The following is a 19,083-nucleotide window of genomic DNA, read 5'->3' as shown; positions in this document are numbered from 1 at the left end:
GTCATCAGTAAATCAACATCATGACTCGCTTTTACGATGTATAAAATATGGGCCCTTAGGATAGGAGAAAGCTTTCAGATTTGCACAGCTGTCAAGAAAGTGCTCTTTCTCTCTCTTCACAGGCGTCTCTGACAGGAGAAGAGGACTGATTTGTGGAGATCTCTCTCTCTCTGCGGGGAGCAGAAGATGATGCTGAATAAGTTTTAAACCAGGATGAATGAAAGAGTCTTGGTGGAAATTTTAAAGTAAGCGAATGAGCGACGCATTGAATACTGCCTATTCAAGAGAATAAAGGCCATTATTGTGGGTTTTATGCTTGGTATACAGTAATTATTGCAAACAGGGATGTGATAAGACCACTGCAGTCATTAAAATACAGAAAGGAGAGAGTGCTGCTCTCCGAGGACAAGGAGGCTCTAACTCAACGGAACAAGCTGTGTTTACACCACCTGAAGTCTCAGGAAGAGGCTGTAAACTGTGGGCTGTTCAGTGATTTCCCCAGGTGCTTCCAAATCACTGCTGATTCAAGAGTATGAACACATGTTGATGGCTTCTGATAGTGAATTGAAGTAAATGTTAAATCTTTGGACAGGATTCAGGAGTGGAACACTAAAAAGATCAACACCTGACATTTGTGTTGCCAGATTGAATGCTGTTTGTTCTGGGAAGTACAAAATTAATCTGGAGCAACTAAGCATCTAATTACATCCCAATGAATGCCACTAGAGACAGGAGAGAATTATCTTAAAGAATGTTTGTTTTACTCAAGAGTGCCTAGAATAATGAAACATAATAATAAAATAACAACATCACTACATGAATATATAACACATATTAGTAGATGGATTAAGTTGTAACACTAAGCTTAACAAGGAAAGGATGGCAAAGAAAGTTAGTCTCTGTGTGAAAATATAAAGGTATTCACCTTACAATGTATTTTTAATGGACATGTAAAAATCTATATTTTTTTCCAAATTTGCATAATTATGTAAATTGGGCATGCATGCATAGATAAATGCACAAATAAAAATAAATGCATAAATAAATGCATATATAAATGCATAAATATATGCATAAATTAATGCACAGATGAATGCATAACATTCTATATTTGTTTCCAAATGTGCATAACAATTCAGTAAATTTGGCATGCATGCATAGATAAATGCATAAATAAAAATGAATGCATTAATAAAAATAAATGCATAAATAAATGCATATATAAATTCATACATTTATGCATAAATAAATGCATAAATACTGATGTTCATGTTTCTTATTAGCATAACAACAGCACTCTATGTTCTTTACATTAATTTACAGAGTGTAGGGATAAATAGCACATGTAGATTTCTAAATTACTTAAATGTGTAGCTGATAATGTGGGAATGACATGTAAAATTTTGAGATAAAATTGAGGGGGAAAAAAGTTGCAGACCCTATTCATGGCTGAGTCACATGCAGGCTTTCAGGTCTGGAACAGTAATATGTGTGTACTGCTAAAACAGATGGTAAAAAAAAAAAAAAAAAAGTATTTTCAATGCCTGAGCCATCAATATGCATTCAAGACCTGATGATTACCGTGAAGCAAGGACACATGAGTCTGAAGAACAGCAACAATAATCACATGCCTCTTAAGATTCACTGAATCAGCTCAGGTGCTCACAGATCTGCAGCACTATCATTTTCTCAGCTAAGGCCGTGTAATTGAATTTTTTTATGCAAAATATATAAATATTCTTCATACCTTTTTCTAGTTATTTTTTTAAACATGCACAAACTTAATGACACTTTAATAGAATTAAAATAAGCATAATATATAAATACTAATAAAACAAGAGTGTTATTTTTCTGCTGGTAAAGCTAAATCTGTTTCACATGCCTTCAAATGGGAAACAGCACTGAAACATGAATTTATACTGGACTATCCTTTTAAAATATTTCACCGCCAAAGAAAACAAGAGCACGTGTTGTACTTGACTAAAACAATAGCTTTTAACTAATGGTTCTTTTTCTTTGTTAAATTAATCGCAAGTACTTGACAGATCAGGTGGGTAAATACATGTTCAAAGTGTGTGGGAAACAATATTTGCGGTGTAACCAATTATTATCTTCTGATACCTTGAATCATCCTTGTCTTGAAGATTTTCTGCAGTTCGGCGGTTTTGCGTGTTCTGCTGACTAAATCTGACTCCGAGCGTTCACCCCAAGGTTATCAATCCAGCTGTGTGCTGGAATAAACAAACGCCTCACACAAAACTTTGATCCCACACACTCAGTGCAGGAATGAAAGCCTTTGCAAGCTTGAAGACTGGAAAATTTCTGATGCACATCCTCACAAATGTTCTACATTATTGCTTTCAATACGTCATCAAGCTCGTGTTAAAGTTAGAGAAGACATGCATGTCTTGCGCCTAGTCAAAGTCAGCACAAAATTATTCTGACAGAAGCCTTCACTTTCATCTTCGAGTATGTCGCTCGCAGCTGGAGACGACAGGAACAGCATGCCATGTAGTCCTTTAATTCTCTATTCCACATCTTGACACAGAAACGTCTGAAAATTACGCTCAAATGTTGCACCATCTAATTTTTTAGACAAAGATGTTTTAGACTGAGGGATTTCTGCTGAGAGAAAAGACACTTTTGCTTAAACTTTCATAAAATGATGCCTGGTCAATTTTGAAAGTTTAAAGGAAAACTCATGTTTTACTTTTTTTTGTTTTTTGTTTTTTTTACTTTTTTCTCATGGAACAAAAAAAAAAAAAAAAAAAAAACATAATGTTCACGCTGCTCTTTTTCCCTTCAGCAAAAGCAGACAATGACCTGCATCAAACTACAAAAAGGACCAAAAAACACCATAAAATTAACATTGGTCCAGTATATTTTATTATTATTATTATTATATATATATATATATATATATTTATTTTTTTTTTTTTTTGAGTAACAGAAAATAATTTCAGAAATCTCACATGTTCTGCGTAAAAATCAAACTTGTCAGGCCATGACTGATCATGTGACAAACAATAACCAATGCCATCATTGACGTCAAACCTGGTGAAATGCGTATTTGCTAATGAATTTGTGAAGGGATGGATAATCACTGAACAACAGCTTACATTTATGTCTCCACTTCACACAAAATGATTGTATGGCTTCAGAAGTCTTTTTTCCCCCTTTTCGGAGATTGACAGCAAGACCTGTTTATGGAGATTAAAATTAGTGTTTGGAATGATGATAGAAATTATTTTATTTATTTTTTGTTTGTTTTTGGACTAACTACCCCTTAGAAGCATATGTCAAGCAAGTCAATCTATCTACTAGCAATGCTTGTACAAACCCGATTCCAAAAAAGTTGGGACACTGTACAAATTGTGAATAAAAAAGGAATGCAATGATGTGGAAGTTTCAAATTTCAATATTTTATTCAGAATACAACATAGATGACATATCAAATGTTTACACTGAGAAAATGTATCATTTTAAGGGAAAAATAAGTTGATTTTAAATTTCATGGCATCAACACATCTCAAAAAAGTTGGAACAAGGCCATGTTTACCACAGTGTGGCATCCCCTCTTCTTTTTATAACAGTCTGCAAACGTCTGGGGACTGAGGAGACAAGTTGCTCAAGTTTAGGAATAGGAATGTTGTCCCATTCTTGTCTAATACAGGCTTCTAGTTGCTCAACTGTCTTAGGTCTCCTTTGTCGCATCTTCCTCTTTATGATGCGCCAAATGTTTTCTGTGGGTGAAAGATCTGGACTGCAGGCTGGCCATTTCAGTACCCGGATCCTTCTTCTACGCAGCCATGATGTTGTAATTGATGCAGTATGTGGTCTGGCATTGTCATGTTGGAAAATGCAAGGTCTTCCCTGAAAGAGACGACATCTGGATGGGAGCATATGTTGTTCTAGAACTTGGATATACCTTTCAGCATTGATGGTGCCTTTCCAGATGTGTAAGCTGCCCATGCCACACGCACTCATGCAACCCCATACCATCAGAGATGTAGGCTTCTGAACTGAGCACTGATAACAACTCGGGTTGTCCTTGTCCTCTTTAGTCCGGATGACATGGCGTCCCAGTTTTCCAAAAAGAACTTCAAATTTTGATTCGTCTGACCACAGAACAGTTTTCCACTTTGCCACAGTCCATTTTAAATGAGCCTTGGCCCAGAGAAAACGCCTGCGCTTCTGGATCATGTTTAGATATGGCTTCTTTTTTGACCTATAGAGTTTTAGCCGGCAACGGCGAATGGCACGGTGGATTGTGTTCACCGGCAATGTTTTCTGGAAGTATTCCTGAGCCCATGTTGTGATTTCCATTACAGTAGCATTCCTGTATGTGATGCAGTGCCGTCTAAGGGCCCGAAGATCACGGGCATCCAGTATAGTTTTCCGGCCTTGACCCTTACGCACAGAGATTGTTCCAGATTCTCTGAATCTTTGGATGATATTATTCACTGTAGATGATGATAACTTCAAACTCTTTGCAATTTTTCTCTGAGAAACTCCTTTCTGATATTGCTCCACTATTTTTTGCCGCAGCATTGTGGGAATTGGTGATCCTCTGCCCATCTTGACTTCTGAGAGACACTGCCACTCTGAGAGGCTCTTTTTATACCCAATCATGTTGCCAATTGACCTAATAAGTTGCAAATTGGTCCTCCAGCTGTTCCTTATATGTACATTTAACTTTTCCGGCCTCTTATTGTTACCTGTCCCAACTTTTTTGGAATGTGTAGCTCTCATGAAATCCAAAATGAGCCAATATTTGGCATGACATTTCAAAATGTCTCACTTTCAACATTTGATATGTTATCTATATTCTATTGTGAATACAATATAAGTTTATGAGATTTGTAAATTATTGCATTCCTTTTTTATTCACAATTTGCACAGTGTCCCAACTTTTTTGGAATCGGGTTTGTATAACAACAAACAACATGATTATATATTTGTCTTCTAGGAAGCTCTTTGCTTTGTTATTCTCAAATCATGCTCGTTCATTCCCTTTTACTTCCCCTGAAGGGCAATTATTTTGATGTACTGAAGAGAAGTCATTTCAAATGCTTGTGACATGACTCAGTGTTACAAGGTCAAAGATGGTGGCAAGACATGTCACTGGTGATGGGATGCTGACTGAAGCACTGGATTTATCCATAAAACATCTGTTTGTCCTGGTTTTGGCAATGTTAAAACCTCATGATGATATCACTACATTGACCCCAATCATTCATTATAAACTTTACAAAAGGACAAAACCAATGTACTCATTCATTAGAAAAGTGTGTATTTATACAAAGAAGTGATTATATTCAAATCTTGCATAAGAGAGTATGTCTCAGCAGTAAAACATTATGCCCCCTATGAACTGCATATGTGAATATTACATAAAACTATTGTTTGCATGAAATTCATGTTTTAATAGTAAGGTAATCATTGCAGGTTTCATCAGTCCAGCCTGTCCATTTAATGGCTTGCAACCATAAACGTTTGCATTTAGCTGCGTTTTCGACTAGGGTATTCTGTAAAAATCAAACCATCTCTTTTTCTTTCTTTTTTTTTTTTTTTTGCACCTTGATTTTTGATTCTGACATCCAAAGGCACAAGACATTTTTTTCTCTTATTCCATGGATCTCGCCCATTTTCTGCCGCTACATGTCTGCTTCCAAATGGTCTACTGAAATTTCTGAGATGAGGTTTTAAGAGCACATACAATATACACAGTGAGAGTTTCAACCTTTTGCCATTGCAAAGTTACATTTAGCATCTAAATTTCTCACTCAAAGTCATCACTCTGTTTGACACTGCCCTTTTGCTGAAATGCTTCACATTGTTATTCATCACTTGACTCCATAAACAGGTTATGGAGTGGGCATGAACGGGTTATAAAGGCGATGAAACTCTGGTAGGATTTAAAGCCGTCTTTCCAATGCAAAAGAAAGCCGTTTCTGTGGTGCAGACTTATTAGTGCAGCACAATTGTATTTGCACTTGAATCACAATCACAAAGCAGATTGAATGAGGAAACTATAAAAAAAAAAAAAAAAATCAGCTATATTGATTCCATCAGATTCACTATTTCTCTCACAGAGCAGAGCAGATGTGAGGAACTTCTCCTTCTGTCCGCCTCCATTGAAGCGTTTGACATGCATAGTCTCTCAAATGCAAAGACCCTAAAGAAAATCCACACATAACATTTAAAACATCAACAGTCTGCTTTATAAAGTCTAGCGCACTGCGGCGTGCCTCAAGTCCCCTAGAGATCGCGTGCCGAGTGAGATCAGAGCAGGGCAATTACGCTGGTCTCAGCTTCACTATACTGGGGATTTACAGCTAACGGTGCTAATTATTTCAAAACAACAAAGGAACACCTAGAAGATGGCTTATGAAGACTCACTGCGGGCACACGCTTCATGTTCCCTGAGTAAGTCCTCCTAAATAACAGCACTGTTCTCCCGATGAAAGTCAGACTTCCTTTCTGTGAAATCGGGCAGCATTGTCACTAATCAATGATGCTAAATCGCTCTACTATTTTGGATTATAGCATTAAAACTCAAACACAGAAATAAGCAGGGTCTGGAACTCCTCAGCTGGTCAAGTAGCCTATGAGTCTTCATAATAATTCTACTATTGTAAGTCTTTGTGTATTGTATCACAGTCCTCATTTAGGAGTTCGAGCACATGCAAAATTTGTGAAATCAACAGTTTCTGAAATATAAACACTTTAAAGCTGTTTAAAGAATTTTTAATTTTAATGCATTGACATAATTGTGTACTAGCTAACTCGAAACTTGGCTCTGTGCACTGAAAATTTTATTGTTGGTTCTCATTTGTAAGTTGTATAAAAACTAAATGCTAAATGGATAAAGTTACGTTAAATATCACACAGAACTGAAAACAAAGCCATTTTAAAGCGATTATATACACTGATCAGGCATAAGATTATGACCACCTTTCTAATAACATGTTTGTCCACCTTATGCTGCCAAAACAGCCCTGACCCGTTGAGGCGTGGACTCCTCTAGACCCCTGAAGGTGTGCTGTGGTATCTGACACCAAGATGTTAGCAGCAGATCCTTTAAGTCCTGTAAGTTGCGAGGTGGACTTGTTTGTTCAGCACATCCCACAGATGCTCGATTGGATTGAGATCTGGGGAATTTGGACTCAAACTTGTTGTTGTGCTCCTCAATCCATTCCTGAACTATTTTTGCTTTGTGGCAGGAGCATTATCCTGCTGAAAGAGGCCACAGCCACCAGGGAATACCGTTTCCATGAAAGGGTGTACATGGTCTGCAACAATGCTTAGGTAGGTGGTACGTGTCAAAGTAACATCCACATGGATGGCAGGACCCAAGGTTTCCCAGCAGAACATTGCCCAAAGCATCACACTGCCTCCGCCGGCTTGCCTTCTTCCCATAGTGCATCCTGGTGCCATGTGTTCCCCAGGTAAGCGACGCACACGCACCCGGCCATCCACGTGATGTAAAAGAAAACATGATTCATCAGACCAGGCTACTTTCTTCCATTGCTCCGTGGTCCAGTTCTGATGCTCACGTGTCCACTGTTGGCTCTTTCGGCGGTGGACAGGGGTCATCACGGGCACCCTGACTGGTCTGTGTCTATGCAGCTCCATACGCAACAAACTGATGCACTGTGTATTCTGACACCTTTCTATCAGAACCAGCATTAACTTCTTGAGCAATTTGAGCTACAGTAGCTCGTCTGTTGGATCGGACCACACGGGCCAGCCCTTCGCTCCCCACGTGCATCAATGTGCCTTGGCTGCCCATGACCCTGTCACCGGTTCACGGACCACTTTTGATAGATACTGACCACTGCAGACCGGGAACACCCCACAAGAGCTGCAGTTTTGGAGATGCTCTGACCCAGTCATCTAGCCATCACAATTTGGTCCTTGTCAAACTCACTCAAATCCTTACACTTGCCCATTTTTCCTGCTTCTAACACATCAACTTTGAGGACAAAATGTTCACTCGCTGCCTAATATATCCACCCACTAACAGGTGCCGTGATGAAGAGATAATCAGTGTGATTCACTTCACCTGTCAGTGTTCATAATGTTATGCCTGATCGGTGTATGCATGGAACTTTTGTTTTGCTTATGTCGTTCATGCAAATTATAAGCAGGACTTTTAAATGAATCAAGTGTGTCATCATCTAGATGGGTCATGTAACTGCCAGTTATTCTAATTCACCTAGCGAAAGTCAACTATTTTTAACTTTTGGCCTACTCCTTTTGCATTTCAAAGGCAAATAACAAAGAACAAAGATTGTTAATTGAGGCTCATGGCAGGTCAACAAAGTTTTTATGCAACAATAAACATCAACTGAAAGTGTATTCAAAGAGATAAGAAATGATAATGAGCTTTAGGGCACTGTTTGAAAACGTAAAGCAAAGCCTTTTCATGAAAATCACACAATGCTGTATATTATAAGGTTAAATCAACCATCTGCTGATAATTTGACTCGGGCTCATTACTTGAAGAATAGAAATTTCTTCCTGCTTGTGTTATTAGTTCATTCAGCAGTTTGGAGCTTTAAAAACAGGCTGAACAATAAAGTAATTGGCTGGAACAGCTGTAATTTGGTTTAAAAGATTGTATGATTAGAACCATGCAAAAGACTGGAAATTACTGTTTTTCTGCCTATTGTGTGGTGTTTAATAAACACTGCATTATCTGTACGTTTTACATTTTGTTGCATATTGAATAACATTTTCGCATTTACTTCACATTTCAGTTTTCTTTTAGCTAGTCATGTAGTTGCTTTAGAAGCATCTTCTAAATGAATATATGTAAATGTGTACTTAAAAAAAAATCACAATCACAGGAAACAGCATATCCGCTCAGTGTTAATTCTGCTTGTTGATTCAGTTGACAGAAGACAAGACGAGGTGATTGTCGACTGTCATGATGACGGTTAAGTTTAAGACATTTCATTTACAAAGAACAAAAGCTGCATCAAAGAAAGAAAACAAAAGCCAAGAGGAATCAGTGTCACCTTCACACATTCATTTGACATTAAATGTTAACTGTCGATTGACTCATAACACATCAAATTGTCTGAAATGTGAATCAGTTAAAAGATCAAACCATTGCCCAAAAGTTGCATTAAAGCTACATGTTTATAACAGAATAACGACTGCTCTGCTGTTTTCTACCAGTCATTGTGATTTCATTTGGAGACCAGGTTTGTAATGACTGGCATGAATACTGAATAAAAAGTGATGTACAATCTCTAATTTTCAGCATTTGAAAAACAAAAAGAAAACCTATATTCATTTACACCTGGTGTATAAAGAAGCCGTGCCTTCTTGAACCCTGTTAACACTTCCTTCCTGAAATTACTCAGTTATGACAAGCATGAAAACACCACCTTTCGTTTTGGCTCAATTTCCAAGTATCATTACTCATGATAGAGTGTTTGAATTTGACCCAAGCGTGAACAAACATTACGCATTTCTTTACACACGAGCTCTCCATGGAAATCCACCGTAGACTGTCATTTGATGTGGCATTTCTTCACACTTGGCCAACACAGAATTGCAAACGTAATCCGTGGAAATTTAAGAATGCACTAGGTCTGTTAAGACAAATACTGTTAATTTCATTAGAGAATGTAAGAAAAGGTCAAATGTGCCTTTGTTTGCAGGCTTGTCAGGGATTTCTTTATTTCATAGGAACATCCATTATTGTAACCTGGTATTTCCTCCAGCTGCTCAGAGATCTTTATAGAATACTTAAAATGGTAAGATCTCTAAATAAAACCAACAAGATGGTGTCATTTCACAACATTCCTGTGAGTCAGATTCGCAAGAGTGTTATAGTGCCGACAGCTCGCGATCAAGCCCAAATATAGAGGTGTGAGTTAAAAGCCTTCAATTCAAGTATTCATAAGCGCAGTTCCCTGTGAGGCAGAAGAACAACTTTATTACACAGCTTCCCGGTCAGCGTCTATACGGCGAATAAAGGACTATGAGGACAATTCAGAGGGCCTTGAAGAAAAAAAATAAATAAATCGAGCACACTGACAACACAAAACACAAAATTGAAAAGATAATTGCGTTTGATTGCAGAGGAAGGAGTAATTGTGTGCTTCCCAGCTGCGAGGCTCTCAGGCTCGATTCAGTTCTTTCACTGTAGGTCGCAGTGCTGCGTCGGAACGCTGTTTGTTTCATCAAACTCCTTATCAGAGGCTATATACAAATAACCATCATCCCCCTCATTTAGGCCAATAACAGCAGGTAAAAATGAAAAGAAAAAAGCATCTCCATAGCAGCTTTATGGGAAAATGCACATTTGTCTCTGAAATCAATAGTTTGTTTAGATGCACCCTAAAATTCAGTTAAAATCCAACTAACAATTTGATCTGAAAGAAAAACTTGTATAAACACAACAGTTGGAAAAAGAATCAACATAGGCTCATTGTAAAATGTGCCTCTAGATACATAGATTATAATGAAAAAGCAAAAATGAACCTATTCACTGCAGTTTCCAGCTGAAATGTACACTAGTGGCAGTAAAACACCATCAACTTTAATTTCTTTTCACAAAAATTATCAATTAATAAAGACTTTTTTTCTTGCAGTTCCTTGCACAATGCTGTGTTATGAGCTCAAAATACTTTTACCATAGTACATGATTTGTAAACGAATACATTTTGATGTTTGCATCGCATAACCAGCTCCATATATTTGGCTTTTCTGATGTAGTAAACTTGCTCGGCAGCTCACCTGGTACAGCATTGCACTTGTGATGTGAGACGCTTGAAAGAGCTCAAAGACTTGTAGAAGCAGCTAAAACGACATGGTTGTGCGTTTTTATCTCACGTTTGTTTTTGTTAACAATATCAGGAATGTTTAGAGTTTAGCGTAGGTGGTGCGTTATTTTCAAACGCAACAGAGCATTAACCTTTACACTGTGTCCTAACTAAACGCGGCTGTGATAAGATTCTAGCGAGAAGCAGTTTGTCTGTCTACAACAGAGGCGACGCGTGACAAAATCAATCAAAAACCACAGCCAATTAGAAGAGCGTGAGCGTCTCTCACGGCAGTCACAATGAGTACATAATACACTTGTTTGTTCACAATAAGTTGACAGTTTGACAGAGTTGACGTCCTTGTGCCCATTTATTTACTTTCGCAATCTGAGGTGAATTATCCATGGTATGGCTGCAAAGCTGAGAACACAAAATGATATTCAAACGGACACTTTAGACACTTTTACAATAAATAAAGCACATAAACAGTACTTATGATTATCATTGCCAGACTTTGTGTTGTTGTTCCAGCTACGACTTCGCAGAAAAATAGAAACTGTTTCTAACCTCCTGCATCCCTCTGTCCTCGTACAAGGACATTATATTTTAGTGAATTTCTCTGACAGCATACATGTCACAGTTTTAAGTCTGGATGTCCTTTAAAGAGCACATTCAGGGCTTTTCAGAGATATCAAACGTTTGGAGGTTTCACCAGGACAACAACTTCTCCTTGGTCTTTAAAAATGACTGAATGATCAAATTTAGCACTCATATATTATGATAATATTTTGTAATTATCATTTAAATTTGACTAATTTTCAAATTGTTATAAATCAACATCTCAGGAAAATGTTATGGGGTTTCTGCTCAAAATATGACTTTCTGTTACAAAACAGGGCATTGATTTCATACATGTCCTCATGTATTGTGCAGCTTTTGTTTGTAATTTTCAGTCGATGAGCCACAAGAGAAGCGATGCAAGTCTTTACTGCTTTACTAGCGATAAGAGGAGAGAAGAATGTGGATGAATAAAACTTCCTGCGTCTTTGTTCTCTCCAATTTAGCCCTGATGCCTTTGATCCTTTTCATCTGTATGTTTTGTTGCAATGGTGATCTAGTAACGCATACAAGTCTTAATATCCGCGGGGTTCCTTTTAAAACACAATCAATTTGAGCCTGGGCGCAAAATTAGTGAGAAAGAAATCATCGAAGCCGTGCAATGTCTCTGTGGCTATTTGAACAACTGATGTATGATTGATGTGTAAAAACCGTCTGATATGTCACCTGAATGCATTACACACAGTTAAACGTGCTGAGAAGATGCTGCTGCTGTTATGCGATCACAGATATCCCGTGCATCACAGCACACACGAGCTTTGATCTGTCTTAATCCAGATGTGTTATAGGCTGCCCTCGTCAGTCTCCACGACAGGCGCAGCATTTGGTTAAAGCATTCACTTATATCCATCAGCAGCTGTAAGCTCTTTCAGCTGGGGTCTACTAAAAGCCTTAAAGTCATCAGGGCTAAAGTGGAGAGAACAAAGATGTGGATCTTTAGGAAGTTTTATTCGTCCTCATTCTTCACAACTTCCCATTCTTTTCTCCTCTTACTGCTAGTAAAGCAGTGAAGACTTACATCGCTTCTCTTGTGGCTCATCAACTGAAAATTACAACCAAAAGCTGCACAATGTGGCATCATATAATATACTCCAAGTCGTGTTGAGGTAAAAATAGCAACAGGGTAGTGTCAGTAGCTCACCGAGTGCAACCATTTGACGTCATCGACGTAGAACACACTGTGCACCCAAACAAAATGGCGCCCCCCATTGTCCAAATATGTCATGGATTTTTTAAATAACATAAATCTTTCATGGGTTTTCTACTATATATTTCAGTAAGAGACATCATTTATGTAATATTAAGCCATACAAGTCTTAATAAAAGGGTTTACTTTAAGGAGGTTAAAATAGAATCATCGCGTGTCGCCGTCGCAGGTAGTTAGGACAAAAACTCTGATTAACATGGAAAAGATACCTTTATCGCTTGTAGTTAGGATACGGTGCACCACTCACTGGACATTTCACTTTGAAAGTGTCATAAAACATGCAAGAACACTGTAACATCATTTTGCAGAAATGGCTCCAAAGGCAAATTTTTTCCAATGAGTTTATGTTGAAAAAATAACACCAAACAGAAGAATAATGGCCATGTAAGCCTGTGAATTCAAATAGTTTCACAATTAGATTCAATCTACCTTGCATATATGTTCACTGCAATGCAAAACATTTCTCTCATGCCATACTTTGCAACATATTGTCATCCAGAGATGTCTAGTTATTCAGCTCTTTGACACAGGTTACTCTGAATTGCATTAATAAACAGCACTCGTATAGTCTACTGTGTATTTTGTTCAGAATACATGCACATGCAAATTGATATTTTCATTCATATAAACAAACACATTTATACACAGCTATTGGATAATTCAATTCAGATCAGCATCTGAGCAAGTAAACAAAGTCACTGATAAATGCCCAAACAAACAAACAGCAAAAAATCTACACCAGCAAATGATCTTAGGATGGTAATTAACGATTGTTCAATGCTCTTTGTGTAAATAAATAATAAATAAAATCAAAGCTTCCAATGCACAGAGACATATTCCAGCAATATTATGACTGATTTACGCAGACATTTCCGTTCATTAGAATTTAGAAGTGGCAATTGCTTTTGTTTAGTGAAAGATACAATTCACAGTCAGTAAATGAAAAGCAGTTAGCGGTAATGAGATAAAATGCCTTTAAACAAAAAGAAAGTGACATGCCATGCTAATAGTTCCCCTGCTTTCAAAAGTACAGCTCTAGTCTGAAGGCTTTTCTAATGTGTTGTTTTCTAAGAAGACGCACACTGTATCAGGAAGGTACGTGTAGAAATAATCAACATGCTGCATTTATGCAGTACTTATGAAGTGTTGCTCTACAAACACTCCCAGGCACTACAGTTTCAAATGTCTGCCAATGAATCTTCCTGTTGTTTTTGGAAAGCAATTTGAAATCTTCCCTAGTGGCACCTTTCAGATTTATGAAGCATAATTTTAGCAAATTACATTATTTGTTATTATAATTCAGTGGCCGTAGCTGTACAGTTTATTATCATCTTTATAGAACATCCCCCGAACCAAAATTCACCATTTGATCTCGGGCACCATGCCAAGACATTCAGCAAATTTCTTTTTCTGACCCCCATTCTGACCCCCATTTGTGGCACAATAAAGGCCAAGGACGATGCATCCCAAATGGGCTTTAGTGGATGTTTGATTGAGCACATTAGCTGTAAAAGTAATTGTGTACATGTCTCCATACACCTTACTTCTCTCAGGTCAAAGAACATGAATTAAGAAATACAGCAGACGTCTCTCTGGGCCGAAGGAGGTGAAAACCAGCTGGGGATTGTTGAATAATATTTGTGTCTGTCATCGCAGCCCCGTCTAATGGAACTGTAGAGTTTAAAATTCACTGTACGTCTCATTAAAGATGCATGCCGGAGTGATTGTTATTAATTGTTTAGTGCAAATGCCAGCTAAGATTCATAAAGGACGCCTCACGCATATATAATTTAAAGGGGACATATTATGAAAATCTGACCTTTTCCATGTTTAAGTGCTATAATCGGGTCCCCGGTGCATCTACCAACATAGAAAACATGAAAATGGACAACCCAGGACTTGTTTTGGTAAGCCTATCTCTGCAAGCATATAAAAAAAATGAGCTGCTCAGATTTTGCTCTCCTAGTGATGTAGAAAGTGGATCTTATTATAATATTACCGCCCCTTAATCTGCAGGTTTCCACGCACTGCGCCGCCATTTTGTTTTTGCAAACGAGGCAAAGCTGCAGATGAAGAAAATGTAAGTATCTTTAAGTAATGCACTGTGTTTCTTTGGTTCAGGCAGCTCCACTTTTAGTGTGCTTTCCCTTAGCCTCGATACGCTCTATTACTTTATGCTAGCACAAACAGAAGTTGTGTTTGACAGAAATGTATCAGTGTTACTTATGACTCACCCACAAAACAGCCTAGACTACTAACGTTAATGTGATGTCATTTTACGCCAGACTGCTTCACAAACAAGCGTTAATTCAACACTGAATTTGCACAAGAGATTAACATGATGCTAGTGGATGAGTTGAATCAACTCCACAGCAACTACATAAATTTATCCACTAACCATTCAGAAACGTCCAGTTTCATTCTAAAAGTTGTAACTTCTTCCTGAGTCTCTCCATCAGTGTCGACTCCGGTTTGAACAATGTAAGGCTGAACACCGTTACTGACAATCCTCATTTTGGCTGCGTGAGATTCTCCAGCTTTGTTGTTGTTGAGCAACCGAAGCACGAGCTGTTAAAGCTCCGCCCTCTTCTGGAAAGGGGCCGGGAGCAGCAGCTCATTTGCATTTAAAGGGATGCACACAAAAATGCCATGTTTTTGCTCACACCCAAATAGGAGCAAATTTGACAAGCTATAATAAATGATCTGTGGGGTATTTTGAGCTGAAACTTCACAGACACATTCTGGAGACACCACAGACTTATATTACATCTTGTAAAAGGGGCATTAAAGATCCACTTTGACATGATTTCCAAGTTCAGAATCACAGTTATCCATGTTAACCCAGAAATGCAACCAAAAAAACCTTGGTGTCTGACAAAACATGAAGCCTATAGGGAATGTGGGAATAAACGAGCATATGGACACAACACCTGGCTTTAACATTGATGTAGAAAATATGAACTTAAACCAAAATTAATCAGATACTCTGATGTCATTCCAAACCTGTATGACTTTCTTTCTTCGGTGGAACATACAGTGCAATGGAAGTCAAAGGTCACTAAAACTGTTTGGTAACCAACAAAATACTTTCCTTTGTCTTCTGCAGAAGAAGAATTTTTGGTTGAACTCTCTCTTTAACTAAATCTTCATGAAAGGTGCAAAAGAATTTCTATTGTCCACTTTAGACATTCTACTGAGAGTTAGTTGACATACAGTTGAATGTCTAAAGTGAACCTTAAAAATAAAGTATAACCCAAAAGAATATAATATGGATTATAATTGGAATTTGCATATTGACATTTAAGAGGTTCCAGTGCGCATCTCTTAAATGCAATGCCTAACGTTTATAAGAGACTGTTTAAAAATCCATAATAGCTTGTTTGGAAAAGCCTGGGAAAAATAAAAACAGGAACAAACCTTCAAGAATAGGCATAGCAATCAAGCTGAAAACAAACTCATTAGTCCACAGTGAAACACCATGCATGTTAAAATAAGACAAAAGGAAAGTTCAAGGATTTTACTCAAGGAAGTTTTTAAGGGCCAAATCATGTGAATGCATTTGGTAAAATTCAAATTCCAAAGCAATATCAATAATTTAAATAGTAATTCAATATATTGAGCACACACAAAGTGGCACTGTGAAGGAAATGTCAAACTCTCAGATACTTATAGAAGCTCTGGGAAATGAAAGGTTGTTTCAGTAGAAACCCATAAGTTAATTTAAGCCTCTATTGGATTTTACTTTACAATAGCTGTATTATATATAGAGAAGCTGTGAAGTTTAATGTTCCCGGCGAGCTTGACCTCATAAAAACTGCAAAATGACCCTTATTCATCAGCATTGTTGTGCTCATCCCCTCTGCATGCATATTATATGTGTGCAGCTGCAGCAGCATTCAAAGATTGTCCCATTTTATTCACCTTATATATCAGAAGAAAACAGGCCCAGGTGATCCTGTCGTTTCTTTTGTCCTCCTTCCTGATTAGCCTTCGTTATTGACATGTGTCGTCATTATTCCACCAATACGTGACCGTGCAATCACCATTTCCCAGAGAAAACAATGCTCAGCCTCACAAAGCAAACATGCAGAACACAACAATCGTATCAGACTACAGACGTAAGGAAGAGTGTTCTTGTTCTTCAAAGATTTGCATTACGGGCTAACATGGTTTATGAACATTCAAAACGTCCAGTTTTTTAAATGTTCTCTGAACATTCCGAAACAAGTAGTAACATTTAAAAAATGTTAGAAAAAAACATTTTATGAACAATGTATAAATCATGCTTTTGTGCTAGTGTTTTGAAAACATTATTAAAGGATTAGTTCACTTCAGAATTAAAATTTCCTGATAACTTACTCACCTCCATGTTATCCAAGATGTCTTTCTTTCTTCATGTCGAAAAGGAAATTAAGTCGAATAAAAATTATATACTTTTTAACCACAAATGCTCGTCTTGCACTGCTCTGTGATGCTCCACGCATTACGTAATCACGCTGGAAAGGTCACGCGTGACGTAGGTGGAAGTACCAATCCAGTGTTTACAAATCGAATGTGCAAAGACTAAATCAAACGCCCTTTACAAAACAAGGTAAAACAACAACGTCGGATGATTTTGAAGTTGGAGGAGAAAATGAGATGACGTTTTTCACCCTACCGCGGTACTTCTGCCTACGTCACGCGTGACCTTTCCAGCGTGATTACGTAATGCATGGCGCATTGCAGAGCAGTGCAAGATGAGCATTTGTGGTTAAAATGTATATAATTTTTCTTTTTTTTTTCAGAAAATGACCAATGGTTTCTCTAGATAAGACTCTTATTCCTCATCTGGGATCGTGTAGAGCTCTTTGAAGCTGCACTGAAACTGACATTTGGACCTTCAACCCGTTGAACCCCAGTGAAGTCCACTATATGGAGAAAAATCCTGGAATGTTTTCCTCAAAAACCTGAAGAGACATAAACATCTTGGATGACATGAGGGTGAGTAAATTATCAGGACATTTTAATTCTGAAGTGAACTGATCCTTTAAAGAGCAGATAACTCTCAATGAACATTTGATTAATGTTACTGGAAGAACATTTGTTCATAACTTTAAGAGAACCTTGCCAGAACATTATTCAAAGTTCTGAGGATGTTCCTTGTTATCTGGGTATACACTACAATTTAATAACTTTTTATAGGCATATGTTTTTTTGAGTCGTCTCTCCTGGGGTTTTTTGAATGAATGTTGTTATTATAGGCCATCTCGAAAAGAAAATATATGCATGAGGAAAAGGCAAAGACAGAACTCGGTAAATATGATCAGAAGGTGAGTGACATTTTACTTTTTTTTTTTTCAATAATTTTTTTTCACATCAAAATAACTCTAGTTTTTTCCTCTTTTTTTGCATCCATCACCTTTAATAAACACCTCTGAACTGAATGATCCATTGTGGTCGACCATCTGTCTCATTAATAAAATTAGAGAATCAGTTTGCCGTAACAGTGTGATTCACCCAATATATTCCATTTTAAAATTAGTTGTTAATTTCAGTTCCTCTTTACTAAAGTTAGAAAGAAGAAAAAACAAACTTTTTTCGAGATGTTGCTATGATAACACTAGTTTGGCTTGTGCAGCTGTTTTCGAACACTGATGTTCATTTATTTATGTAGTTATTATTTATGCATGTTTGGGATGCATGTATTTATTTATTTAAGATGAATATTACTTTCTGTTACCATCAAATGCTGATGATGCAAAAATTCAGCCGAATGTCCTATTTTTCGCTTCCCTGTTAAAGAACAGACTACAAAACAAGCACAGCACTCATACTAGTACATAACAACTACATAATGTCCTTGTCATTTAATTTTCACTTACATGAAACAAATAATGAACTCCGATAAACACAAGAGCCTCTGCTCTATCAAAGTGCACAGCATATCAAACAACAGTTTTTAAAGAAAACCCAATGTAGCTTCCTAGAAATGGCTCCATTTCCTCCTTCATTATAAGTCAAATTCATCATAACAATAACTCTAATGATGATAATGTTAATGAAATGTCAATGTTTGTGAGGTGCAGCTACACTTCACACTTTAAAAGCGCTGTGGAGACAGACCAGCGCTCTATTATGATATATAGCCAAAAGGTCAGACAGGTAATGCAACTCCATAACAACTGTTGGCTTTTGGTATTTCTGCTCCATTAGGCTCTAAGATGGGCCCTGATTGAACTGTTAAATAAAGCGTGCACATTTTTTCTGCAGAAGCTGCCGAGGAAGGTCTGGGTAATGGTCTTTTCCAGCACAGTGGATATAAACATTGGCCTCATCACAGGTGGCTCATCTTCCCCTCTTCCATATCCTGTCCATCTAAATTTCCCTTTGACATTCGCGTGGGCGCTCAGACGTCTCTTGTCCTCAGCCATTGTTTGAAACACTAGACCTGTGCAATTGGACATGCGTTTGAACAGTAGGTTCAGTTTGTATTGA

The sequence above is a fragment of the Ctenopharyngodon idella genome, chromosome 18 (assembly GCF_019924925.1).
Source record: "Ctenopharyngodon idella isolate HZGC_01 chromosome 18, HZGC01, whole genome shotgun sequence".
Lineage (NCBI taxonomy): Eukaryota > Metazoa > Chordata > Actinopteri > Cypriniformes > Xenocyprididae > Ctenopharyngodon > Ctenopharyngodon idella.
This window is presented reverse-complemented; position numbering follows the sequence as displayed.